The 26925-nt window shown below is 37.3% G+C and overlaps 1 protein-coding gene across 2 annotated transcripts in view; it reads right to left on the bottom strand.

Moving 5' to 3' along the window:
* The window catches only part of DLC1 (DLC1 Rho GTPase activating protein), a 214725-nt gene that overhangs the window by 91974 nt on the left and 95826 nt on the right, over positions 1-26925 (bottom strand). Inside the window, exon 1 of one of the 2 annotated variants that reach the window (XM_066548399.1) lies at positions 6645-6757. The exons of the other annotated variant lie outside the window; for it this stretch is intronic. The gene's annotated coding sequence lies outside the window, so the exon portion shown is untranslated. Of the gene's footprint in view, positions 1-6644; positions 6758-26925 lie in introns of those variants that run through there. 2 annotated transcript variants of the gene reach the window in all.

Raw genomic sequence — 26925 nt, 5'->3', positions numbered from 1 at the left:
AATCCTCTCCAGCTGTTGTAGTTTGAATGCATGAGGATTTTGTAGCAACCACTTTTTCAAGATGCTTAGTATACTGTGTTCTTCTTATTGTAAACTTGGACTAAACAGTGCCATTGTTGTTGCCTGATTACGGAAATGATGGTGGAGCTCCATGAGATAAATGTTTAAAATTTCACTAATGGAGAAAATGGGAAAGTCATATATAAAACTTTCCAATTGTCCAGTCTCCCAACAGTGCAATTTAGCTCAGTTGTATGAAAATATCTATTACAAATATACAAGGTGACAGAGTATGCACACATTCTCTTCTCTTTGAGAGCTTCAACCTCTTTTGGCATTAGATTTCAAATTAGAAGTGTGAGAGGGTTGGAAACAAGTAGCTGAAAATAAACACCAGCTTCACACTATAGGCACCTACAACCTTTTTTGGCACTTCTCTACATTTTCATATGGAGAATAAGAAATTGAGAAACAATATGGAATAAGAACCCAATGATGCATTTAATTCCCAATGCCATTTTGAGTGAGTATTTTGACTGAAGGTCTTTGCCTTAAATGAATTGCAGTCATTCCATGATTAAAACACCAGTGCTAAAAAAGGCATACAATACTCCAGATATCTTATTGGAATTTAGTGTGGCAATATTTTCAAAAATTAGACAAGCATGTACTATTTATGACATGTATTACTTCTGGTTGCATTTGATATCTGAATTTGAAAGATGTGAAGAACAATAAACTACAAGAATGAAACTGATGTTTTCTCAAAAAACATGCTTACAATATCAGCTTTTGTAGTAATTATATTGAGCACTCTCAAAGGGAGGAAACTGTATATGGCGATGATATTTAACCATTCAACCAAAATAAATTATTCATATGTTTTGCACTGGATGTGCTACTCTTGCTTTATTATAGATACAGCTCCTTCAGTTATCAGACAATTGTTATTTACTGTTTTCCTATTTCTTTTCCATAAATTATGCTCTATTTACAAATATGTATAAAATCAATAGTTGATTATGCTCTACATCATGATAGGTGTCTAGGTTTAGTATTTATAAAATATCCTGAGTAAAGTACCAAACCTGTAGATTTTCTCCAGATTGGGGGTCAGTAATTTCCAAAAATGCTGATAGAGACAAACAGTGATATATCTGAAGCTATATTTCAAGTGGTCTTGGGTTCTGCAAAGTATCCATTTTCTAAGACCTTATTTCACCTACACACACTGTAAATCTTTCTCCAGTCTCAGAACAAACCAAACACCTCAAGAAGTAATTTCTCTTCTGCATGAGCATAAATTTTGAGGACAGTTGAAATGTAGTGCAAAATTCTTCACTTAACTTGGGGCTTAAAAAAATTTCAAAGGATAAAAATTCCTTTCTTTCCTTCCTTTACTTGCTATAGACAGCTACAGACATGCTTTGAAGTATAAGCAATATCTGAGAAATGTTTAAGAATTATTAGATATATATACTCACAGACTTCACAATCTGTACATGAGTATGTTTTAAGGCATCAGAGGTGAGAGGAAAGTGTAAGAGAAAATAGCAATTATAAATCCACTGGAAATACAGGGATGTTGATAATGGAGAACAAATTAGGCATCATCAAGAAGAGAGAGTATGCAGCAGATGCACACAATGTTCCTTGACAAATCCAACAAATTGATAATGGCCGGTAGAAAGAAAAAATTAAATAGTGGTATAATTTTAGCTAATGATCATAAATTAAAGAATAAAAGATCTACCCAAAGGGCCTTGCAGAAAATTTTTCATTAAGAGACTCAAAAATAATCCAGCCTGTACCAAAACCATGAAAACTAGATGAAAGTTGACTGATAATCTTCTAAAAGTAATCTAAATGGAAATGAATTGTTTGATGGGATTAATTTTAAACCAACCCCAGAGTTCCCTCTTTGGCTATATCTTTAGTAATAGCTTACAAGGACATACAGAATCTTTCTGGATGACTCAAGTACTAGCAAAGTAGGCATAATGAGAATTGGTCTGCAACAGGTCTTGCAAATTGAGTAATTTTAATTTCTTTGGCAATGAACAGAAAACAAAACCAATAAAAACAATGGCGGCAAAATCCCACTTAAGTAGGCTAGAAGGTACAAATTAAATACATTCATGGGGTAAATACAATATTGAGAAATTTTAGTGATCTTTAAATTAGAAAAAAAAAGACAATTGAACATGAGACATGGTAAGTAGGTAAATAAACAATATAATTTCAACTAGAATAGCTGAAAGTTTATTTTTAAAGTACCAAATAACAAATTTTTTACCCCAGGCTTTCAATGGCTAAGCTTATGCAGCAAAACCATCAGTAATTCACCAACCTCAGACAACATACACATTCTTTTTTTTGTCTATAATACCAGAATTTCAGAAGATGATGTAACTTTTGCACCATAAAAAAAGCCCCTTAATTTAAAAGACAGGCACATTAGTAGTCAGTTGTATTCATGCATTCCAAAATATGCCGGTGAAAATGTAAAAACCAGGATCTTTAGTGATGTTGTATGGTGCACATAATGGCTCTTAGTACAATGCAGATAAATACTACATTGGGTGATGTAAATTCAGAGAACAGTGAAGGCACTAGGAGAAATCTGTCTAAAATGTTTTGAGGGTGTGTGCATCTGAGAGCTGAGAATGATGCTTCCTGTTCTGTGAAAGCTCATTCTGTGCTGCTGCCTTTGTGCATGAAATCCTGGTCTCTTTGGGAGGTCTGTCCATTGAAGAAGCCAGAATGTTCTTTCCTTCCCAGCTGAGGATGTGGTCTGACATTAGTAAGGGGAATTAACTGGGAAATCCAAATCTATTTCTTGTGAATGCGGTAACAGGAAAAGTTACCATTTTTATATTGCCTATTTAGAGGCTCTGTCAACTTAAGTCTTCTTCTCTCCTTAGTCCTTATTTTTTGCTGTTCACTCTATTATCTGTTACGCCAAATTTTTTCTCACTTCTAGTGGGCATTTTAGATGTCTCAGAAATTGAAAATATTTAATGATTTACCTAGTGAATAATTTTCTACATTTTAAGATCTCCAGATATGACTATATACATGTGTCTAGATGTTCTTTTTCTCTGTAAATCAAGGAGGAAAAAAGACAGAGTGGAAAACCATGATCTGAGCTGCTATGATGTGGCTGCGATGAGCTGCAGCTCACCGCTCCTCAGGATAGGTATTTTATAAATATATACCATATTCATATGCTATACCAAATTTATACAGCAGTAACAATGTACCATAATATGGTATAATAATATACCATTTTTATATGAGTGTGCTCCACCCCAGCAGGCTGAATAACAGGCTGCTCTGCCATGTGATGAGACAGCACAGGCAGTAACTCAGGCCTGGTGCTGGGGTTTGAAAGCAGCATCAGGATGCTGCTCTACAGTGCCCAGTATGGGAGAGCACACAGAGGTGACCTGAGAAGGCAGTCTGCATTCATTTGCATTCCTTTACTGCACCCACTCAAAATCAAAGTGTTTTTAGCTACAGTCAATTAATTCCATGCAATTTTAACAGCATCTCAAACATTTTGGATACCTTTTGTACAGGACTATTGCTGACTTTCTTTTGTGTCAGTAAGACTATATGATCATAGAATCCTAGAATGATAGAGTGGTTTAGGTTGGAAGGGATCTTAAAGATCATCTAGTTCCATCCCCCTGCCATGGACAGGAGCACTTTCCACTAGACCAGGCTGCTCAAAGCCGCATCCAGCCCTGTCTCAAACACCTCCAGGGACAGGGAGCAATTTGTGCTGGTGCCTCATTACCCTTATAGTACAGAATTTCTTCCTAACATCTAGTGTAAACCTACTGTCTTTCAGTTTAAGTCCATTACCCCTTGTCCTTTCCCTCCATGCCCTTGTGAAAAGTTCCTGTCCAGCTTTCTTGTAAGCCCCTTCTAAATACCGGAAGGCTGCTACAAGGTCTTCCCAAAGTCTTCTCTTCTCCAGCCATTCTTATCTAATGGAAAAAATGTTTTCTATGATATATTTTCTACTTAGGAAGTAGATAGTACTCCCTGTTTGATGATTATATCAAATTACATTTCATGAAGTGCTATTTCTGTGTGCGGGCTAGAAGGATTTTTTGAAGACAAAACATTTACTTTGTCTTGAATATGTTGTGAAGAATGCATGTTTCAGATTTTCTTCTTTCTTTTGCAAAGAATGTGTTTTTTTAAAGGCGTGTCCTGATAACACAAATTGCTGATCTAAGAGGATTTCTTCTTTCAGTGTCATGACCCTTCATGACCATTTTCAGGTAGTCAGCAGTTTAAACTGCTGATATCCCAGAGAACAAACAGAACAGCAACACAACTTGCTGTTTTGTTTCTCTCCTTGAATCTCTGTTAATCATGAAGTATTTTCTGGAATACACCCTGATATCTACTCTAACTACATACTTCTTATTGGGATTTTAGCCTGATTTTTAGGTTATCTGACTGACAGCAGCCCAAATATACTAGTGGACTGACAAGTCTACATCAACAGCACAGCCTGGAAAATGAAACTGTCACAGTTTTTAAGGGTCCTCTAACATCTAAGCCTATCTTGTATTGATAAAAAATGTGATGGCTCATAACCAGCTGCCAAGTAGAATAAAAACATGCCGACCCTTATCAGTGCAGCTAAAGGGGCTAAAGGGTTCACGTTCACTCCCTGTTTCTAGGAATGTGACAGAGTCTCCAGAAATATAATTAGCAGCTGTTTAGCCTCCAAATATTTGATAATCATATGCAAGGTTAAATATATACATTTATCAAGTTCTCTTTGTATCCTGATAAAATCTGCATACTTTCATATGTAGGTCACATTCTGAAGGTATAAATTACATATCATTAAATGCTTTCCTATGTCAGCTGATGAGAGGGAAACAATTTCATAGAAGACAGTTGGTAGCAGTTGTTGTATGTGGACACAGGCCAGAGGTACTTGGAGTCTGTTGATGCAAATGCCATTCTGAACGTAATGATAAATTAAAAAGCTTACTTCAAAGCATTCACATAAACATCTCCAGCAGGTAGAATGGCAAAGAATCTCAGGATAAACAAGTGTCCAGCTGACCAGGCATCATGCAGATTAAACAAAGGCTGACTTGGCCCCACTGGCTTCCTTTTTATAGATTTGTGTAACATGCATGCCTTTTCTCTCAGAATTTCTTTCCTTTCAGTGTTCTTCCGTGGAGTTCCAGCATTGCCCTCAACATTAGGACCTGTGTTGTGACTGCTGCAACGTGTCTTGCAGTGCTTAAGGCTACGAAAGAATCACAGTTTTATAACACACTTTTGAGAGATGAAGTGGACTGTCTGCCCCGTTCTGTTTGCTGTGAAGAGAGGTTAAAGTCTAGTGCTTTTATGACACTGCCATATTTATGGCCACCTACAGAGCACTGAAGTAAATATGATGCCCCCATCTCCTGTGACCATGAGCTTTTACTGTAAAACAGTGAAAAGCTGAATTCCTCTGCCTAGGAAACTCACTTTCCTTTGCCATCTATGGGAATAGGCACAGAATTAATCCAGTCACTTATACACGTGGGCAAAGCAAGGTTTTTATGAGTAGGTCTAATTCAGAGCAGATTTTGCCCACGTGTTTCTTTATAGGCAATGGCCACTCACTGCCTGATTACCCAATGTAATCAGTTTTGGAATCAGTACTCAACCAAATGTCTGTTATGCACTTAGCTACTCTTATTTCTGTAAAACGTAAACTCAGGAGAGTGATGTAAAAGTTCAGTTTACATTAGTAAGCCATAAAGTCTGCCTCTTGGTCATCTCATCCGATCTTATCATTATTCACATTTCTCCTCCCTCCTTCCTTCCCCCTGGAATAAACCACCCCCACTGTAAGTATACAAACAAACCAAAACAATCCCTCTGGCAGTCACACCCATTGTGCATTTCTGCAGCCTTTTTAGAAACCTCTAAATGCTGCAAAATAAAAGTAACAACCTCAGCAGGGTGAAAGAGAAGCATTCCTCTAATAGACAATAATAGAAGAGAAAAATAAAGTGAGTTAAATTATCTTCTTCTCCAGCCCTCTATTATGTTCTGCCCCCAGTTTTTGAATATTTGCAAGTCAAAATAAAAATGTGGACTGAAAGTATATAGATGGCTGGTAATTTATATCTCAGAAGCCTAGCTCTGGCATACCTGATACTCACTTGGAGCTCACAGCACTGAAATCCTTGCCAGAGGAAATACCAGTAATTGCTCAGTGCACAGCCCAGATATTCCAACTGACACACTCCTTGGCTACAAAACGCTCCGTAACGCAACTCACTGAAGCACATCACAGCAGTGAAGCACAAGGTCTGACCTAACAGCAAAATAAAATGCTTCAGCACACTTTAGTCTGAGGAATTTGTGCCATAATACTGAACCAAAATTCACTGCTGTTCTTCTTTTAACCGAAGTTTGTCTCATCTAGTTAGAGGAGCACACACAGTTCCACCCTAGGCACAGCACAGATGTAACATGACACACAAACAAAAGGCTGGAGAAGCGCTCAGAGGCTACATCGACACATATGCAAATGATACCACTAATTACTGTCATAGATTTTGATCCCTTATGAATTTTAAAATATATTTATGTAATGTCCTTCTCACCTGCCAGTCGTCTGTCTCTCGTGTTTTTCCAGATAACATCCAAGGCTCTAGCAGTGGAGTCCCTGATATGATCACTAAATGATCTCCTCAGAGGGGCTTTCACCGGGTGATGCATAATGCAGATCGATCACACATCCAGGTCAAACGGCTGTAGCTTAGCCCCAGGAAAAAGGGCATTCTCTGCCCGGGGATCTGTTTGGATTCCTCTTTGCCAGGCAGGCAGGTTGTTACTTTATATAATTTGTCATCAGCCTTGTGGAGCTTTCCCTTGAAGAGTCAGGCATTGCAGTTCTCACTGCGGATGCAGGAAAGCTCAGACTGCAGCCAGCCTACTGGAAAGCTGCCAAAATCTTACATCTGGAACAGTTTACAAATGAGCTAACGATACAGTCATTTAGATTTGGGGCTTTATTTGTGGATATCTATAGGATTCTAGCTTCCTGTTTAATCAAATAACTTACCAGGCACATACTTGCATGCTCATTTATTAGGATAATATTTCCCTGCTTAGCTGATATTTCAGGTAATCTTTCATGTTTGGACATGAAAAAGGTAAGAAATAGAAGAGAGATAAAGTAATTTTAAATATCTAGAGATCAGGTATTTTATTTTGTCACCATATTTTTTTTGGCATTTTACCCTAGTTAAGGCAGAGAATAGGGCCTGATTCTAAGTTCCCTATATTTAGTACTTCATGATTATACACTAATGAAAGGAAATAAATAAATGAGAGGAAGAGGGGAGATAATAAAAATGGAGAGGGAACTAAGCCCCCACACTTTGCTGAGTGGAAAGATAAGTTCCCATATGAAAAATATTTACGAATGTAACTGAGATTAATAGTCACGGCAAATGAAGCCATTTGACCTTGCTTATTTTGACCTTTTTAATTGATTACTGTGTCCTGTGGCTTCCCTGAGGGAGAAAGGGAGGAATAAAGGAGTGCCTGAGACTCTTTTTCCCTTTTTAATACTATGTGGTAATGTGTGAAGAGATGAGAGATACCAGTTTAAAAACCTAATCCCCTCCATTATATGGGAAAGCAAAACCTGTCAAATAAAGTTGTCTACACGTTCATTCTACAGGTAGTCCTTAACTTTTTTTTACAGCAACTACAGTAATTAATATTAGATACCATTATTTTCTTTAGAAGTATTATCATTAGAATTGATTGATTAACTTCTTGCAAGATTGGCATAGAGAGACCAAATTACAGAACTGAGAGTTTTAACCCTTAACAAAGGGATTTTCATTCCCTTTGAATTTCTTCCTAAAACAAAACAGTTTTTTATTAAAATACGATCCCAATATTACCGGATGGAATTTGCCTGGGCTCGTTTGACCCTTGCTGCTGGACCAAAGGTGGCAGCTGTGGTGTTTCACCTCAGAGACACCTTTGGCTGGCTGGATGTTGCAGCTAGGCACTTGGAACAGGTCCAGGCTTGCAGGAACTCAGGTTTACCTCTGGTGGAAAGGCCATAGGCGATGTTGAAGGGAAAAGGAGATGGATTCTGCTGGAGGGATTAATCCAGAGCTTTATTCCAGGGTCACAGATCTCTGAATCTTGTAACAGCTCCAACAGAATCCTGAACCGCGTGGTCCCATGTCTTTTAAGCCCAGGAGAGAGGGGGAGGGAAGGGGTAGGTGTGCCACCAACCAGGTAGGAGGGGGGAAGGCTCAGGGGACAAGTGACACTTGAATGACCCAATGCCCCCCAGGGCTGAGAGGCATCTTTTGAACTTTGCCAATCACACGACGCCCTTTCTGAAATGTTAAGATTGACGGACAGCTCTCGGCAGGAGGCAAGGGGAGGGGAAGGGAGAAGGTATTGGCACACCTGGGGAAAGGAACTGGGATAACTGAAGCAGGATATTGCATCACACTGCAACAGTTTTTCTTTTCATAACATTAGATAATTTATTTCACAATTTCTTATTTGTTGTAATTTTTTTTCTGGTGTCTTCTCAGTTCCCTCCATTTTCACTAGTCATCATTTCCTTTAAGAGAAATTGTTATCTCATTCTGACAATGAAATGAAATTTATTAGATTTGCAATAGTGTAACTGAGGGAATAACTGGCTCATCATCTATTTAATGCAGATCATAATTTCTTCCCATCTAGGCCTTAGTCTTTTATCTTTATAGAGCATCTGCAAACACTAATGTCCTGTGTGTGTCTTTGAACAAAACAGCAGTGAGTGATCTCTATATTTTACTGTTGCTTTCCTCATTATCCCCCTCCTTCTTTATGAGACCGGATGGAGAAAGAAGCAGCCAACTCTCCAGAGAAATTCAATATGATAACACACTCTTGTGTGGTTGTGGTTCTTTTGTTGGTTTTTTTCCCCTTGTTTTTTTTTTTTTTTTTTTTTTTTTTTTGTGTTTTTTTTTTCTTAATTATTATTCTTACAAAAATTCCTGGTAGAGCAAGTGCAATGCTTGCACAGGCAAATCCAGAAAGAATGGATTTATACAGCAAAATAAATGGTACCAAAGTTTTGACACATCTCAAAGTAGAGTTACTTTGAACTATGTCTACCTGCATCTTGTGACCTGAATGAATCCTTGGGGTTTCATGAGTGGGTTGGAGATCACTGGCACACTACCAGGGTGCATCTTTTGGCTTGGTTTCATTTGAAACCCATCCAATTCACGTGCTCCAAGACTGCTTGGAGATATGAACCAAAGAGTGGTGTTGGGGGAATCTTTCCAAAATCATGTGCCTAGTCCAGGCTACAATGTCAATAAAAACAGGCAGACCATTATTCATTTTAGAAGCTAAAACAACTTTAAAGAATTTAAAAATAAAATCAGCAACATACATATATTTCTAATTAGGGTTTGATTCTTTGAGAGTTACTGTGAGTTATATTACACATGTTGACATAAATATATTTAAAATATTTCTTACAATCTGCTCAACAAAATGGTCTGGAAAATGGTAAAGAGCAAAGGAAGAAAAAACTGCAATGAAGCAGAGAAATACTGCTAAAAGTGTTTGTTTGTGTGATGCTTCAACATAAATAAATAGGTAATCTAAGTAAGATTGTGTAAAGAATTAAATGTCAGAAATTTTTAGTGGGACATGTGCAGGTAAATAATTAGATATAGATATGCTAGAAATATGCATATAAAATTAAGGACATTAATTTTAGAAAAGAGTAGACAGAGATATAAATGGAGAATACAGTTAAAAACAAATACATATGATCAGCAAAGGAAATCTGAGATTCATGATATCCAATGCAGTCAAAAAATTGAGGTAAGAATTTGCCATGCAATAAGAAAGCACATGATTTTAAAGGATTTTTAAAATCATGTTAAAAGATGGTATCAGGGCAGAGCTGTGCTGCAATCTCCATTCTTGCATCATTTACAAAACACCCCTTGAAGAACAATACACTCAGTTTTCCTCAGCTCCTCTCAATACCCATGTGATACTGAAAAACATCCATGACCCCAGTGTACAGGCAGCTGATGGCAGCAGGACTAGGGGGACAGTGACAAGGAGTTCTGTGCTGGAAAACACCCATGTGTTCAGGGAAAAGCTGCTGAGCTGCCACCACTACTGTGCCATTATTTGATACTCTCGTGGAGAGCCCTACTCTGAATCTCAGGCAAGCTCCCCCCATGTTCCCATTTGCTACTGCCCAAACAATGTCTGCTTATGTGGAGATATTTTCCATTTCAGCTCAGGCTTGTTCCTGCTCCCCTTGAAGGTGTAGCTGTTTTCACAGAGACATCTACCTGAATCACAGACCTGCAGTTACTTGCAGATTTTTTGTGGAAGAACTTCCTCCATTTCTCTGGTAAACTCATGCTTACAGTCTGAACTGAGAGAGGGGGCCATTGGTACCAAGTACACACAGTACAGACTTCACCAGGTGAATCTTTGATGTTGATCAACATGAGTGTACTTGATTAACTTGTTCTTAAACCAGACAGCTAAACTGGAGCACTGCGAATGACATTAAGGGCAAAAGGTTTTAATGTTGAGATTTACAGGTTGGCAAGGAATGTATTTTTAAAGAAAATGGAAAATGTTTTGCTGCTCTATTTGACAGTGTACTGGAAAATCTCCTGAAAACAAATACCCTTTCTATAAAGGGAAAACACACCCTTCCATGTCGTACATCTGCAATTCAATTAGTTGGATACAGATGTTACAGCAAAATGCATGCAAAAATAAGCAAAGTCCTAAATCATCAACCATCTAGGTAAAGTCTATGATGCAGCTCTATCTTTTGACTTTCCTGTGTCTGGAAACTTAAGAATGACCACAATCAGACACAGGTTTTTGTATTTGAATAATTTTGTATATGAATAATTTTGGGTTGACCGCAGTCATAGCACAGTCAATACTCCAGCTATCTTCCAGGATAATTTCATTTTATTTAATGTTTTCTGTTTAATAGCTGAGATAAAAAAATCCCAAAAGAGTAAATTCGTAAAAAGGGGATGGGTCAACAAAGATGTGTGCTGAACCAAAAATAATATGAGGGGAATCTGAAGGAGAGGGCTCTGTTGCAGACACGAGGGGGTTGCAGCAGCTGGTGTTAGGGGGATGAGGTGATAGTACACCCTCAGGAGAGAGACAGCTGCCCGCTTCATGCATGAGGAGCATCATGCATGCCCAGGAAGAGTCTTTGTGTAATTCCAGAAGCAAATATTTAGAGGGACGAGACCCTACCTTCCCTGCCCTGCCAGCCCTCCCACCAGCTCGGACCAGCTCCACCCCTGACTCTCCCAGGGCTGTGTCTTTCCTGTCCCCCAGGCCTAGCCTGCCTTGCGACTGCAACCACTGACTTCTCCCACTTCTTGTTTTGGAAATATTTTTAGAAACCTCTTGTCAGCATAAGCAAAGCTGTGCCTCTCCAATCTTCCTTTCAAGGCTGAATCTACTTGTAAAGTGCTGCTTGTCATTCTTGAACACATAATTCTCAAACCAGCCAAGGGCAGGAGGCAGAGGCTAATTCCCTATAACCTTACCCTTGCTCAGCACTTCCAGCTGAAGAACCTACACTTGTCAAACGTATCTGTTTTTTGTCCTTTAGTGGTTCCATCCATGCTCTGGTCTGCAAACATAGTACCAAAGACCAGACAAAATGCATTGGGTACTAGGATGGACAGGAATGGTGATATTGTTTTTAGTTCTGGCAACTGAGTCCAGCTCTCAGGAAATAAATTGCATAAGCCTCATGCTCTTCAAGCTTGCTCTAAAATACAACGACTTCCCCTCTGACTCTTCATCAATGTGCAAATTCTGATGTATATCTCTGGTTCTTCTGTGTGATTCTGGCCCCTCGAGTCTGGAAGGATGTATGGATCCAGAAAAGGCACAAGCCATCAGAGATACATATTTTTTTAAATATGATGCCAGTTTGAGCTTTGCTGTGGCTTATCTACAGACTGCAACAAATAGTGTGGCAGATCCAGAGCTCCTTTGCTGAGTGGTTTATGCAGCCTGCCTGATCTGATGCATGAAAACATCTTTCCCCTTGTTAGAGAAGCAAAAAAACCAATTTCATAATTCTCCAAAAGTATCAGAAAACAAAAGAATTATTCAGAATCAGAATTTTAGATCTAATTGAAAAAGGCTGCTGGGCACATGACATATGTCATTGTTTTATGTCTCAGGAGATGTCTCCAAGTGCTATCTAGGAGACCAGTCTGGGAAAGAAGCACTTTGAATTTTGAATTTTACTTGTGCTGCTTTCCAAAAGAAAATCTGGTTCTGCAATTTTTGCAGTGTCTGAGAATCTGATATGTAGCAGGTTCAGAAGCAGCCACCAATCAGAGTGAACTGGAAAGATTTAGAGAAATTCCTATGGAAAGACATGGAGATAAAATGTATTCTGTTTGAACATAAACGTTTCAGTAGAAGCTTGACAAATCTCAGTGAAGTTCTTCATATGAAAAAGCCACATTTTGATTCACTTGGATTTTTTTTTTTTTTTTTTGTAAATCTCTGTTTTCCAATTAGGTAAATTAAAAATATCCAGAAGTTTCATTTAGCACATAGGTGTCCTTTTGTGCAAATATCTGGGCAATTTATCAGTCCATGAACTGAATCCTACGTGTCCCACCATATTTTGCATTCAGGAAAGTGCTCCTTTGACTCCTGTCAACACCCTGGTGTTACCCTTTGAACAGCCTAGGGGCTAAATGGGTGCAATCTGGAGAAGAGATAGTAGACCAACAGAGAAAGTCTCCTGAGTGCCCTCCATGATGTCAAGGTGCACTGCCAGGCATCTCTGCATTCTCCTTCCTTGTGGTAGGAGAGGGGTGGAGAAGCTCCAAGGACAATCACTTTCTCTCCAGGTGACCACAATTGCCTCTGTACACACTGCTTTTGCAAGATGTAAATGCTTTTTAACCTCATGCCATGGTCCAGATCTGCATTTCTGAACAAGGGTGTATAATTTTAAGAAAGGAAATGCTCAAAATCCACTCACCCCAGCAGCAGTACATGATGAAAACTACAGCTGTTGTTGTTTTCATGAACTTTTAACTGTCTTAACCTTGAAGCTTTCTTCTGGTGGAACACTGAGAAGCTCTTGTCAAAATATCTACCTTAATTGGCTTTTGTTGTGAGTCAAATACATACTAATGGGTTTATATAAACTGAGTAGTGTAGCCTTCTAATTCACATCCATGAGTCTCAAATTAAACATGATCTCAAATAAATATTAACAATCTCCATGGTGTGATTATGGCCCTGCTTTGTAAACAGCCCCACTGCTTAATTAGAGCTCTGTGCACTTCAAAGTGCAAGCTTATCTGGCTGTTTCTGAGCTGCTGTCTCACTATCACTGTGTGCTCCAAGAATAATAAATAAACCAACACAGGAATGCAGAAAGCATTCCTAATCACAGCCATAAATACAAAATAATAATTAACTGAATAACATGAAAGAAAGATGTACTTCCATTTTCATTTTCACATCATTCCATTTTAACCTGTTTTTAATGTAGCTGATTATAACCTATTCTGACGTTATTAAAAAAAACCAAAAAAACAACCCACAAGTTCTGCCCCTGCAGCCAAATCTTTTCTGAAGTGCTGCATATTGAAGAAAAAAAAAAGAGACATTAATGCTTGTGCCATAGTTTAAAATTCAAATGAGAAAGGAAGTGTTAAAGCTTCATTCTGTTTAGCCATATGTGAGGCACCTGCTTAGAGAAGTTTATGGGAGTATTAATCTATAGGAGTGTCCAAACACTTCCAAATATCTAAACTTGAGCAACAGCACTGTCTTGGTTATAAAATGGTTGATGGCAATAAGCTGTGAACTGAGATTAGTTTTAGCATTAGCCATGCGTTATGCTTCACCACAGCAGAAGAGTATTAAACAGCATTGTTCCTCCTTCCTTCAGTGGCCTGACAGGCAAAATGCCCATACATAGCTTTTTGTTAGCTGAGTAATACCTTACAGCTTCACTGGTCCCATCACTGGAATTAGAGAAGGATGAGTGCAATTTCATAGAATAAAAGGTATGGCAGAAGGTACTTCTTTCTTTCCAGTGAAAAAGCAAATTAGGCTGTATGTGAAATTGCAGTAATAGAAAAGTACAGAATCCACAAAAAAGAATCCCCAAAAAAGAATCCCCAAACCCCAAAGCAGAACAAACAGCCCAAAACTTCCAAAAAAACCCCCCAACTCACTATTGTTACTCCCTATTTAAAATCTTCTCTACCATCTTCTTTCATAATTGGAAATTTTCCTTCCCTCTCTTTGTTTTTTTCTCTTTTCCATTCTCTCTGCCCCTCCTGGTCATACTAAGATGGTGTTTACCTGGTCATACTAAGATGGTAAATTCCTTCAATTAAAAATCTTCCTCTTCAGACATCTCTCGTACAAAACGGCACAATAAGATATCAAAGAAATAAAGCCTTTGAGCTTGTCTGCAGTGACCAGCATGAACAGTGATTGTGAACAGAGCAGACTTGGTTCAATGAGTTCTATATAATCTAATGGTGGCAGACTGTTGTCTGTGCACAGAGCAGGGAGCAGAAGGGGAGAGTGAGGAGTGTTATGTGAGCTGGACTCATGGAAGTCAGAGGGTGAGCAGGGAGATAATTCAGAGATCATTCTGAACAGACAGATCAAAGAGCGGCAAGAAATTTTAAATCAAAGAGAAAGTCTCAGTGCTTGCAGGGAAAGATGGAAAATGCTTATTCTTGAGAAGATTTAGTGAGATTTAGGGGTCTCATGTAAGTCATCTTCAATTATCTCTGCCCTGTGTAATGTGTGTTTTATTAAGTGATGCAAAGAGGCAGAGCTGTCTTCCTGCCTTCTCATCCCAGCTGCTGCCACTGCAGCACTGTGAAACACAATCTCTACAGAAGGCTTGTTACTATGAAGACAGGCAGGATGTAATAACCATCCCTGAATTGCTGGTTTGTGGCCTCATTGGTAGAGAAAACAGCAGAAAAAAATAGAATTTTCATAGGGAGCAATGACATAGAAAGTAGGATCTGAATCTAAAGTGAATCTAAACTTTCTAATAGGTATTGGACAAAACCTTCAATAAATTTCAAGATTTCACTAGTTAATGCACTGCTGGACAGTTTGTTAATAGTAACTTCTCCTTGTGTCATTTTTTGTATAAATGTTTGTTTACATAGTTAAATTGGGAATTTATTTTTAAAGGTACTTCCTCAGACTCTGGGTTTCTCTTTGAGGAATCCACCATGCTTTAACTCTGTCCTGGAGTTGTTTGTGGCATGCCCTCTTTGAGGTGCTTTATCTGTGTATTCATATTAAAGCCAGTGTTTTTGGGAAATGAATGTGAGGATATGTCATTTTCCTGACACTGAGAAATTCCAGCAAGTTATCCCTAAATACTTGATATTTATTTGGTAAGACAATTTGCTTTTTTGCAGACATATTCAGTTTTCTGGAAGTTCATTTGTTGTAGTCATTGGCAAGCCTCTGAGAAATAATATTTCACAGCAATTCTGCAGCCTTGGATGTTAGTGACCAACAGCACAGAAGATATTTTTCTCTCCAGAAGATACTTTTTCTCCTCACCTGGGAAGTATTTGCAAGCACATCTGCAGGCTGCTGCCAGCCCTGGAAAATGAATGAGAGAACCTGTCTCTCCCAGACTTTTACTTGCCTCACCTTCACTTCACAGAAGGCTGGAAAAGGGTTGGTCCCTCATGAAATGTTAATACAGAATGAGAAAGTTTTGCTAGGGTCAAGAGGGAGATGGGTACACACTGCTTGGTGGAGAGACAAGAACACAGGGAAAGAGACAAGGGGAAGAGAATATCTGTCATCTACTGTAGTTTAATTGCATGCTCCCATTTGGGAGTTAAAATTCAGCCACTAGATTGCTAGTGAGAACTTATCCTTGAGTTCTGCTCTGATGGAACTAAATAAACATAATATCAAACAATTGGCTTTTTTGCACTGAACAGATTTTTTTTCAGAAAATTGGCTGCAATTAGATTGCTTTTTCTAAAAAAAAATAATTCAAAAAGCAAATCCATGATTTTTCCAAGTATTTAATGTGATTTTGTCTTTCTCCAGGGGTTTGTTATTCAAACTGAAATCTTGCTGACTACAAATTCTAATGCCTAGCCTTTAAAAGATAAAGAATCCAATATTTTGCTTTACCTTTTCTAAGTTTAATATATCCCAGATGCAAGCTGAAGCTTTATGGGGACTATGTCAAATATAATTATCTGGAAGATTAAAGCAATCATCATCTCAACTGAAACATACATTCTGTTTTCCATAAGTCTTGTGAATACTGAATGTACACAGCACACCGTAAAAACTTACAAAGGAAATCTAAAACTCTAGCTAAAGGTATTATTAGATGCTAATGTTTCAAATTTACTCCATGAAGTTAGCCACACTATTAAATGAGGTTTTAATAAGACACTCTGGTTTGATATTCTGGGAACTAGATTTCTCCATATCTTTACTTAATTTATTTCACAACCTATCACTGAAAATTGCTTCTGCATGAAATTTGCTGTTCTTGCTGTCATCTCTTTTCAGCCATGACATATCTGCACTCTGGAGTCCCACTGCAGCACATGGAAAATCTTCACTTAGAGTTCAGGTTATGACACTTGTATTTGAAGGCTGGCTGTGGAAAAATAGTGAGCTCAGATTAGATGGTTTGGGGAAAAGGAGCTTGACAGGATACAGCAGTATTTAGTCTGTCTTTCATGTCCTGAGACTAGTTACTGGTTGGCAAGTTCCCTTGAATTATTTTAGTAAGTAATTTTATTGGTATATGTTTAGCAAACTGTACACTTCACAGTCTCAAAAGCAAGGTGAAATGTGAACCTTGTGTTTGTAGGGCTGGCAGCCTGATTTGTATTTTGCTATATCTGACCTAATATTTTTCTATTGTCAAGTAATTTTGAAAATATACATATATGGTGGCATCCCAATATGATGAAAATTATCCGCTCTGCTCTTCTGCAGTCTGAACATACTTTTGTAATTTCTTCTTAAAAATATGTCTAGTTGATGAGGTTACATAGGAAAAATTCTATTTACCCAAAATTCTATTTACCTTCTGTAAACTTAAAGTTTTTAGAGATGTCATTACAATAGTGAATTTATGCAGTTCTTAAATAAAATAAGAAATATGAATCTTGAACTCAGGTTCAATGAAAGATATTAATGGCTCTGAAAGAGTCCAAATTAGGCCTTGAAAAAAGTATTTAAAATAGCAGCTGCAACATTTACATGGAAAAACTACTTACAGATCTTGATGTGCACTGGAATCAAGTAAGTACAAGTGTTTCTTTAAGTGATTCATAGCAGAAGGGGGGAGGGAAGTAATGAAAGACCTGGTGAAATATAGGAGAAGTTACTTCATATTTATGAGTAGATGATGTAGAAATTCCTTGGAAAAATGTGGTATTTGGAAGAAGGGAATAAAACACTCCCAAAGAAGTTGAGGAAGAAAACAGACAAGAAAACGAGGCTTACACCTGAGATTGATAGGTTAAACTAATATTTTAAAGGCATATTTATTAAAAGTAAGGCAGTGCAGTAGTGGGGAAAGGATGTCAAATATTTGACTGATATTTATATTACATAAATATATGTAATATATTTATATTACATAAATATATGTAATTTCTTCTTTATTATTTCTGAAGTTTTCATCATAATTTTTTATGCATCTATACTATAAAAAAAATAACTATTATTTACTTGCTCAGCATTTCCATAAAGAACAACCAGCCATACTCTGTTTGGCACAAATGAATTGCTTCTCAAATGCAGCATGTAGTTTTAGTCTCTCAAGTACCACAAAGACATAAACAAGTTTTGAAGGAATTCAGATAACAGCAACAAAAATTATTAAGGGGCTAGAGAGTTTGATTTTCAAGAAAAGATGAAAATCTCTTCTGCTCAGCAAGGGAAGAGTAATGATAAGAGCCAACAAGTATTTAAAGCATGAGAACATCAAGGAAAGTGTGGACGTGTTTTAAAGTGGTACAAGGTTTCAAAACACTGACTTGGTATTGGGGAGAGTATTGTATTTGTGTATGTTTTTCCTCCAAACTAAGGCTAAATAATCTGTGGAGCTTATGTACAGACAAAAAAAAAACCAAAAAAACAACAACAACAACAACAAAACAAAACAAAACAAAACAAACCAAACCAAACCAAAAAAACCCAACCAAAAAAACTACGTATGAACAAAGGAAAAAATCCTGTGGAAATGTAAAACAGACTGACACATCTATCAGCTGCAGTGCAAGTCTTCAATGAAGTATATATTTCAACATAGGAGTCAGAAAGATAAAAATTGAAAAATAAGATTAAATATGACATATGAGCAGAATATAATGTTAGGGGAAATATATATCAGTACCACAGAACATAACTTCTTTAGAAAGAACATCTTCTGAAAGTAGGTTTGCTTTGCTCAGAAAGTTTTGTAGTTCCCTGATAACCTGCTACCCCTTCCCTGAAAAGGACCTGCTATTCAGACATAAAATTTGTCGTATCAAAACTTCATTCATAACTGAAAGTTTAATTACAGCATCATTGGATGTTTTTTTCATGGTTTAAATCAGCTCAGCCCTGTTTGCTGATACTGGCAGCTTTCTGAAGGCATAAAGAATAAGTGTGACATTAGGAGACATTTGAAAGATATCCAGGAGATTTTTTTTAATGTGCTCTGTAGCACTTTTTGCATAAGGAAACAAAATAAGGAGAAAGATTAAAATTCATCAGCAGATGCAATGAAATGATGGTATATTTAGATGTCAAAACTTAGATGTTGCTAAATTTTTTCAATCCAAACTTAGTACTCTTTAGTCAAGTACTAGAAAAATTGCTTATGGAGGCATTAAATATTTCTTTACATTCAATGAAAACTTCCACAACAAGTTACAGAAAAAAATGTACTCTTGTACAACAAGCAAGTATAGCCTTCTACTCTTGATGTACTTTTCTTAAATGAATGATAATAGACTATTTGAAATTTGAAGTGAGCAGCTATCAGTATACTGATAAAAAAAATTGAGCTTGGGTAACTGCCTGTACAAGTCAGGAATAAAACAAATGTATTTCAAAAGGTCAAGACTTAAATCTAAACTGTGTATCAAAATGCATAAGTCAAACCAAAGGGACAACTAAAACCCAGGTTTTAATTTAAGTCCTTCAATACTAAACTTTGAAAAACTCTGTCCCTATCAAGTCATGATAGCTCTGAATGTCAATTAAGAGGACTAGATTCAGTCCTATTAATTGACATTTAGTCCTATTACTTATTAACTTAATTTCAACCTAATTAACCTGGTTATTTTATGCTGAAAACCTCCTCCTCTATGTAACAACTGTAAAATTTCAGCATCTGGACAACCAAATTACTAAAAAATAAACTCTAGCACCTAGGATTAATAATAATGTATCATGTAAAATACATTTCAAGAAAGTTTTTAAATACATCCTCTACAGATATTGAAAATTATTTTAGATCAAAGATAAGTTAGATTTTAGATTTTGGCTTTCAAAGTTTAAACACCTTATATTAGTCTTCATCTAGAGGAATAATGCCATTTTTAAAGCTTACCATTGGAATGAGAAGACTTCAGAAAAAGTGTTTTCACTCTAATTTCAACAGAAGACCTTCATATGTGCATTGTCCATCTGTGGCCATGCATTTTGTACAGTTTTCAGTACAAGGTGTCATAGTTACCCATGATGTATTAAACATACACAGCTCACCAAAATCCCCTGCATATTTTCATCCTCAGTAGATATGGTTTTCTCTCTAAGAGGCAATAGTTAATGTAAATTTATTTAAAAGAAGCCTTCTCTATTTGACCAAGGAAGTTTAGATTGTATCAATTTTTTAAAACATTGTAATTTCTTCTATAAATGCCTTGCTCACTTGTCAGATCTAACTTCATGCTAGTTGCAAAACTTCATAATCTGTTGAAAGTTAGATGTTTCTGTACCCTTTTATGGAAAAATGGACCACATCACATTGTTTGTTGTGCATGGTTTGTAAAGATATGAATGAATCCATGGAACTCAAAAAAAGTCATGCAAACCTTTAAAGTTACTATATTTATTTTATCATTGAAAGCCCCATGAAAGGAGCTCTGAGAAAAATAAGGGGAGACCAGCTCTTAACTCCTAACATCTACCAAGCAAGGAAACTCAAAAAAGGCCAGGTAAGTGTGGGGCTGAGTCTTGAAACAAAGAACTGAACTATTCATTAACAGCAAGCACATGCTGACCTTAGGTCCACTCTGCTCCTCCTTGCCTGAGAACCAATATGCTGGATTCCTGTTGGGCAAAAAATGCTGACTTATTCAGAAATTCAGTGTCTAGTGTTACTGTAAACACACACTGCTTTTACAGTTCCCAGCAGAGCACTCTCTGCATCAAGGTTACATGATCTTTATGTGCCTGAAAGGTAATAAAAGATGTTAATGGTGGGGATTCTCTTAGGAATGGTAGCCCTTGGCAAGAAGAGGAAGGACAAGAGCATGGTAATATATCAACAGTCTGTGTAAAGACATAGCTTGATTGCGTGATATAACTTTGGAAATGCTAAAGGATTGACAGAAAAATCAGTTCAGCTGGAGCAGATTGGGGGAACCAATGCCATGGGCACATTACAGGTTGGAGAGTCACAAAAGGTAGTGGAACAGAGGCAAGTACCAAGAGTCCAGATGAAGATGTCTGTGCAGCTCTACCCTTGTGTTTGCCAGCACAGCAAACACAAGTGTAGAAGGGGAGATATTTAGTCTGCAAAGGACAGTCTGTAACAGTCTCAAATTTCTGAAGGGACTCCAAAGTTTCTGCTAAATAGCAGAGGCTGCTGTAGTATCATCTGAATGGCTGTGTAGACACATAGTCCTAATTCTTGGTCAGTTAGAATTGCATATTTTAGTTTTTAAATACATTTTCTATACCAAATTATCTAAGTCTTCTGCAGCCTCTTTAAGGCACTTATTTCCCAAGACACTAGCAGCAGAAGGCTGCTACAAGAAATATTTAATTCTTCAAAGTCTTTTTGCCTGTGTCCCTTATTGCACCAAACAGTCCTCTCATATGGTACTGGGGCAAATGTTTGCACAGCTTGCTGAAAGTCAGCTCATTAAAACAACATAGGGTAAAAAATAGACCTAATATGAATCATTTAAATGATCCAGTTTACAGCAAATAGTTGAATTCCTGAACTTAGAAGGCAGTGAAATAAAATTGGGGATGCAACACTGTGACTCACCTTCAAAACAAAGCTCTCTTTCAGGCAGTTACAACTTTCAATCTATTTGTGCTCAGGTGAATCACAGTCTGGCCCGCTGAATACATGAAGAGGGATATATTTATTTTGCAAACATTGCAGATTCATGCATAATGAAACCCAGGAATTATTGCTTGAACTGTGAGCCAGACTATAAATTCCATTTAAAAACTGACAGCATGCAGTTGAACACAAATCCACATTGGGATATGTAGCTAAACAATTAGGACAACTTTTAGGGATGCCTATCTCAACATTTAAGGTAGATAGACTTCCTAGTGGTGACTGAACATACTACAGCTGATTGCTGTAACACCAAGAGATGAAAAACGAAGTATGGACATTGCAAGAATGTGGAGAAAAGTATTCAACTTCCCTTGAAGAGCTGCATGTTCTCCAAGTGGTGAGCTATTCCATATGAAATATGAGATAATTAAGTGTGCTCACCTGGTTGCCTGTTGAATGAACGCTCTAAAAGAACCATGAAAAAATGCATAGAGGAAAGGTAGACAAGGGATACAAGACATCCACTTTATGAGAATCAGTAGACTATTGTTTGCTATATATGCTAACAGAGGAATGTGCTTGTGAGCCTTTGTAGGTGCTACTGAATGAGGAAGTTTCATTCCAGGCTCTGGTTCAGACTCTAAGTGTGCTTTCTGGTCAGCTCTTGCTGGGTGGAGACTTTATGACAAATAGCCCCAGGGGAACTAGATCTCTTTCCTAGCTCTGAAGAAAAGGCTTGAAGGAATGGAAACTTATCAAAGAGAAACTATGAATGAAATGAATTGTTGAATAGTTGTCAAGAAAACTTTAGCAGTAGATGGTAGAGACAAACTTAGTTTGACAGTTTATCATAGACTGAGTCATTGCTTTCTGATGATTGTGCTAGTGAATATGAAAATGCTCTGAAAAATGAGCTGGAAAAACTGCCCTATTCAAGTGACACAACATGACCTACAGTAAGATCCTGAGCTATTCAAGATGACTGGAGTTAAGCCAGAAGTATATATCACAAAAGTAAGGAAAGTGATTCAAGAAAAAGAATGCTGGGTTTGTTATTTTTGTTTCTGTGTAAGCTAACAAAAAAGAATGTTATTAAAAATACTGGACACGCTATGAAAAACTGGTTGGTTCAGGTAAAAACTTTAGCTAGCCTAGAAGAATTAACTGTCCCTTAGAATGAAAATGTGAGTTCACAGTCAGAGATCTGGCAAGCTTGTTGGGGTCAGCTTTGGAACTGGAAACAGCACAGACCTTCCTTGGGAAAATCCATCAGGAGATGTTTGGGGCAAGACAGTGAAGACAGAATGGCTTGGAGAGGAGCCTAGAGTTGAAGGGCCTGTGAACAGGAGTTCAGCTCAATCCTGATTGTGGAAATTGGGAACAAAGTCCCTATTTTTCATGAAATGCATTTGGGTGTTAAATCCAAAAAGTCCCAAAATGTCCAGAATAAATTAGAAGGGTGCATAGGAAATGTAACCAAGTCTCAATAAAAATGAATCAGTGACCTACAAGGTTTAGCACATTCCTTCATGAATTAATACTGCTCTCAACATGAAGCACTGCAGCCTAAGCTACAGAGTAGTGTCTATCCTTTGATGTCTAACCCTGAAAGGACACACACTACTAGGAAAGAAGAAATACTGTATTGCATTTTCAAAATCAGGTAAAGATAATTGGATATTACAGAAATGATGCTAGTTTAATCATAATGGTATACCTATTTTCAAATGTAACTGAAGAGCAGAAATATGCCACTTTGATTTTCTTACCATAATCTACTTGAATGCTCTTCAGGAATAAACCTTAATTTAAATTTTGGCAGCTTTTAAATGTCAGTTTGGTCTTAAGTGCTCCTCTGAAGTTATTTTATCCCTCAGTGACAGTTATACAGGGTCAGCTGATGGTCTCTGTGTTAACATAGGGATATTTCTAATGTCTGGGAATATGAATTAGCTTTTTCTTGATCAAGGTAACTTGCTTCAAAATTATTACTATTTATAGCATAAACCAGAGAACACAGCACACTTTCCTTGCTTCTTTAAGGACTGTTCTATGAATGGATGAGTGTCTAATTGCTGCAAGCTCAGGAAAGTAATATGCTTTTGAGTTCACTTGACAAGTCACTTGACTGAATCAGTGAAATCTTCTGCTTCTTATCAGTGAGATCTGCCATTCAAAGGTCCATTAGAAATAAAAGCAAATTCCATCCTGACTCCTGCTGTGTGAGGCCGTTGGCAAGACAATGCTTCCTCAATGTTAATAGGGCCAGGATGTTAAAAGTGGGGTGGTTTTCTACTGAATTAATGTGGAGCCCTGTACCTGAGCTTCTTTATTCTCTGTCACACACATGTAAGGCTTTCTCAAGTTTCACCAATTTGTTGTTAGGTTGCTGATAGAGTGAGCATTCATGCAGATAACAATTTGCATGCAAGGTATAATTATGGCTACAGTGACTTCCACTTACCCCTTCCAATAACTCAGCATGGTTTGGGAGTGATAGATGAGTATCCAGGGCTAAGCACAGCTCAGCATGACTCTGCCCATTGCACAGATTTGTCCCAGAGGAGAGGGAGTGTTGGAGGAGCAAGCTTGGGTACAAAAAGCTGCTCTACAGGGAGCATAATCTAGGACAGCTGTTAATGCCTATCAGCTCACTGTTAATGCCTATCAGCTCACACCTTTCTTTACAGTTATGCCAGGGATTACCTTGCGCTGCCATTTAGACAAGCAGCTGAAAATCATTTGTGCCCCACTTTCCAGGTACTTGTAACAGAGCAGCAATATAGCTAATTTTCACTGGTTTTCTTTTTTTTCCCTCCTGAACTAGTAACTGTTGCATGATAGGTAAACAAATAAAAGGCAAAAGTGCAGTTATCAGATCCAGTTGTCTATAAAGAAAAAAAAATATTTTCTCAAATCTCCTTTGCAGCAGAAGTTCAAACATAAAATCTTGAAGGCAGTTTTTCAGAAGGAGAGAAAGTGGAGAGCAGAGGTAGGTGAAAGCAGTTCTTATGCTAGAATCTCACTGAGGTGTATTTTCCATGAATTACAAGAGGCTAAAGATCTTTACACTGAGAGAAGGATTTGCTCCTAAATTTTGATTTGAATCCTCTAAGAAAGGACTAAACCTGGAGAAGTCTGGGGTAGACAAAGGATGTCAGAATGAATTGATCTCTTTGACCTTTTTGATCAAGACCACTCAGTGACAGTAAGTGTGAATCTTCTACCACTACTGGTTTCAAACACTCCCTGGATCTTCTTATCTTCCAAGCATTCATGGGTCTTTTCTAGAAAACTACTGGGTGACATGGGCCAAAACTCAAGCAGGAAGAATAATTAAAGAATTGTGACAACTCTGTGCCGGTATTTGAGTTCTTCTCTTGTTTAATTTGTTTTTTCAGATGCTGCTGTGTGACTGTGTTCTTGAAACAGGTGCCCTTTACACCTTAGTGACTGGATGTGTGCACTTCAAATTATTTTGATATTTAGCCCATATCTTCTTCTGACAATGAATAAAACCTTTGTGACTCAGCCCACAGCTCCTCTAAGAGAGAAAAAAATCCCAGTTATGGAAGTACTTTGGTTGTGCTACTTTGTTTCTGTCATAATTATATTTCTAAATCTATCTCCTGGATTTCTAAATACAGTACTCGTAAGCAATTGTGTAACACTATACAGGAAAGAGCCAGAAGGGAATACAGGAGGCAATTATTTTCTGGTTGCCTGCACTGTGTGCATTTGGTGGATACTTAATTCAGATTTTCAGCAGTGCTGCTTGTGATTGCTCCATGGCAAATAGAGGATTTTGGTGCTGGAGTGTGTCTAAACTTCTATTTGCTAAAAACAGCTAGAAGTCTACAATAAAAAAAAATGTACCTCTGTGTTATCTTTGACAATTACTCTTTCTGTTCTCACTTCAATCTATTAAAGTAACTGTCCATACTGCAGCATTCTACAAAGACATATTGTCTTTTTTCTTTTTAGTTGCTTTATTTTTGAGGATTGGTTTTGCTTTGTTTAGGGAAACAGGTAAGGAAGCCTAAATAACAGGAAATGAAATTATCACTATATCTTAAGTGAATGAAATGGTCACTATATCTTTAAGTGAATTGGAATGCTCTTCCATTGGAATTGGAATGCTCCCTAGGGAGAGGTTTAAGTTAGAGTCATGGGAACTGGTGAACAAAGCACCAAAAAGCATGAAACCCCAACACAGATGAAGTAAAGATTTTCCAGATGTGGAATTTTTTCTATGGATCAGTAGAGTTAGCTTAACTTACTTAAGCTATAATGATTATTTTGAGAAAAAAAAAAAACAAAAAACCAAAACCAAAACATGGCTCATTTCTTATCTCTCAGTCTTTTAAGAGAAATAAATGCAATTTAGTTTGCTGAAGATTATTATCTAGATTTGCTTTATGAAAAGACGTCTGTTTCTTATTCATCTTAGTTTGCCTAATGTGGCATACATTGCCTCTCTGGAAATGCCTTTGAAATGTGTTGCAAAAGTTAATACATGTAGCAACTTCTTAGATTGAAACTTTATTGGTTGGTTTTCCAATGTCCATTTCCTCATTAAAGACAAAATGATGCCAAGTTTTGATGACAACTGTAACATGTATGTCTTTACAGTTTTTAGTATGCTCTTTGGTTATGTTTGTGTTTTTATATTCTTATGACATGCACTCATATTTTTCTCTTTGCTATTTACTAAGGTGAAGAATTGCATTGACTTACTTTATTCTGATCATTGGTTGGTTTTCTGCAAATTTTAAGATCCTTCTTGCTTTTGATAGAAAGTTTCCTAACATCTGGACATCTTTTGATGTTGCTGCATAAGTTATATATTATTCTTAATTTGATGATGGATAATCAGTACTGTTTCCTGGGGGAAAACCATGCCTCTTACAAAATAAAGAAACACTCATGCAATAAAAGTATATTAAATGTACATATTAGGACTGAATATTCAGTATACTTTTACTACAAAATACCAGTTTTGACTCATTAAAATCAAACTCAGTACTTAGAGACTGTATTGCCTTACTAATTTGGCATTCCAGGCGAGTTTTGGTTTGGTATATAGAGGGTTATGATTTGGGTCAGTCCTGCAAAAGTTATTGGTAAGAACTTTTATTAATTTTATTGAAGAAAGGGTTATATGAATTAATTTCTCTGTTATTAGTTTGTTTAGTCATTTTCTAAAGCTGTGTACAACTTTAGCATCTGCAGTCTACTGAGGTGAGGAGCTCCACATCTCAGTTCTAGATTGCCTGCCCCTGTTTGTTTTGAATCTGCCACCTCTGTTTGATGTCCTCTCATTCTTTTATAGGAAGAGACAAGCAATTGCACATAAAATTCAAATGTTTATTGACACAGAGTGATAAAACATGGACATCTATTGTACTGGGAGACAAAAAAAGATGAGGTGCAAAAAACTAACTGTTGAAAGGAACAGCAGGTATTAAATCTGTGACTGAAAAAAACCAGTCCTACTTCCAAGCTTGGAGAAGAAAATCCTACTC

This window comes from Molothrus aeneus, chromosome 4 (assembly GCF_037042795.1).
Source record: "Molothrus aeneus isolate 106 chromosome 4, BPBGC_Maene_1.0, whole genome shotgun sequence".
NCBI lineage: Eukaryota > Metazoa > Chordata > Aves > Passeriformes > Icteridae > Molothrus > Molothrus aeneus.
This window is presented reverse-complemented; position numbering and strand designations above follow the sequence as displayed.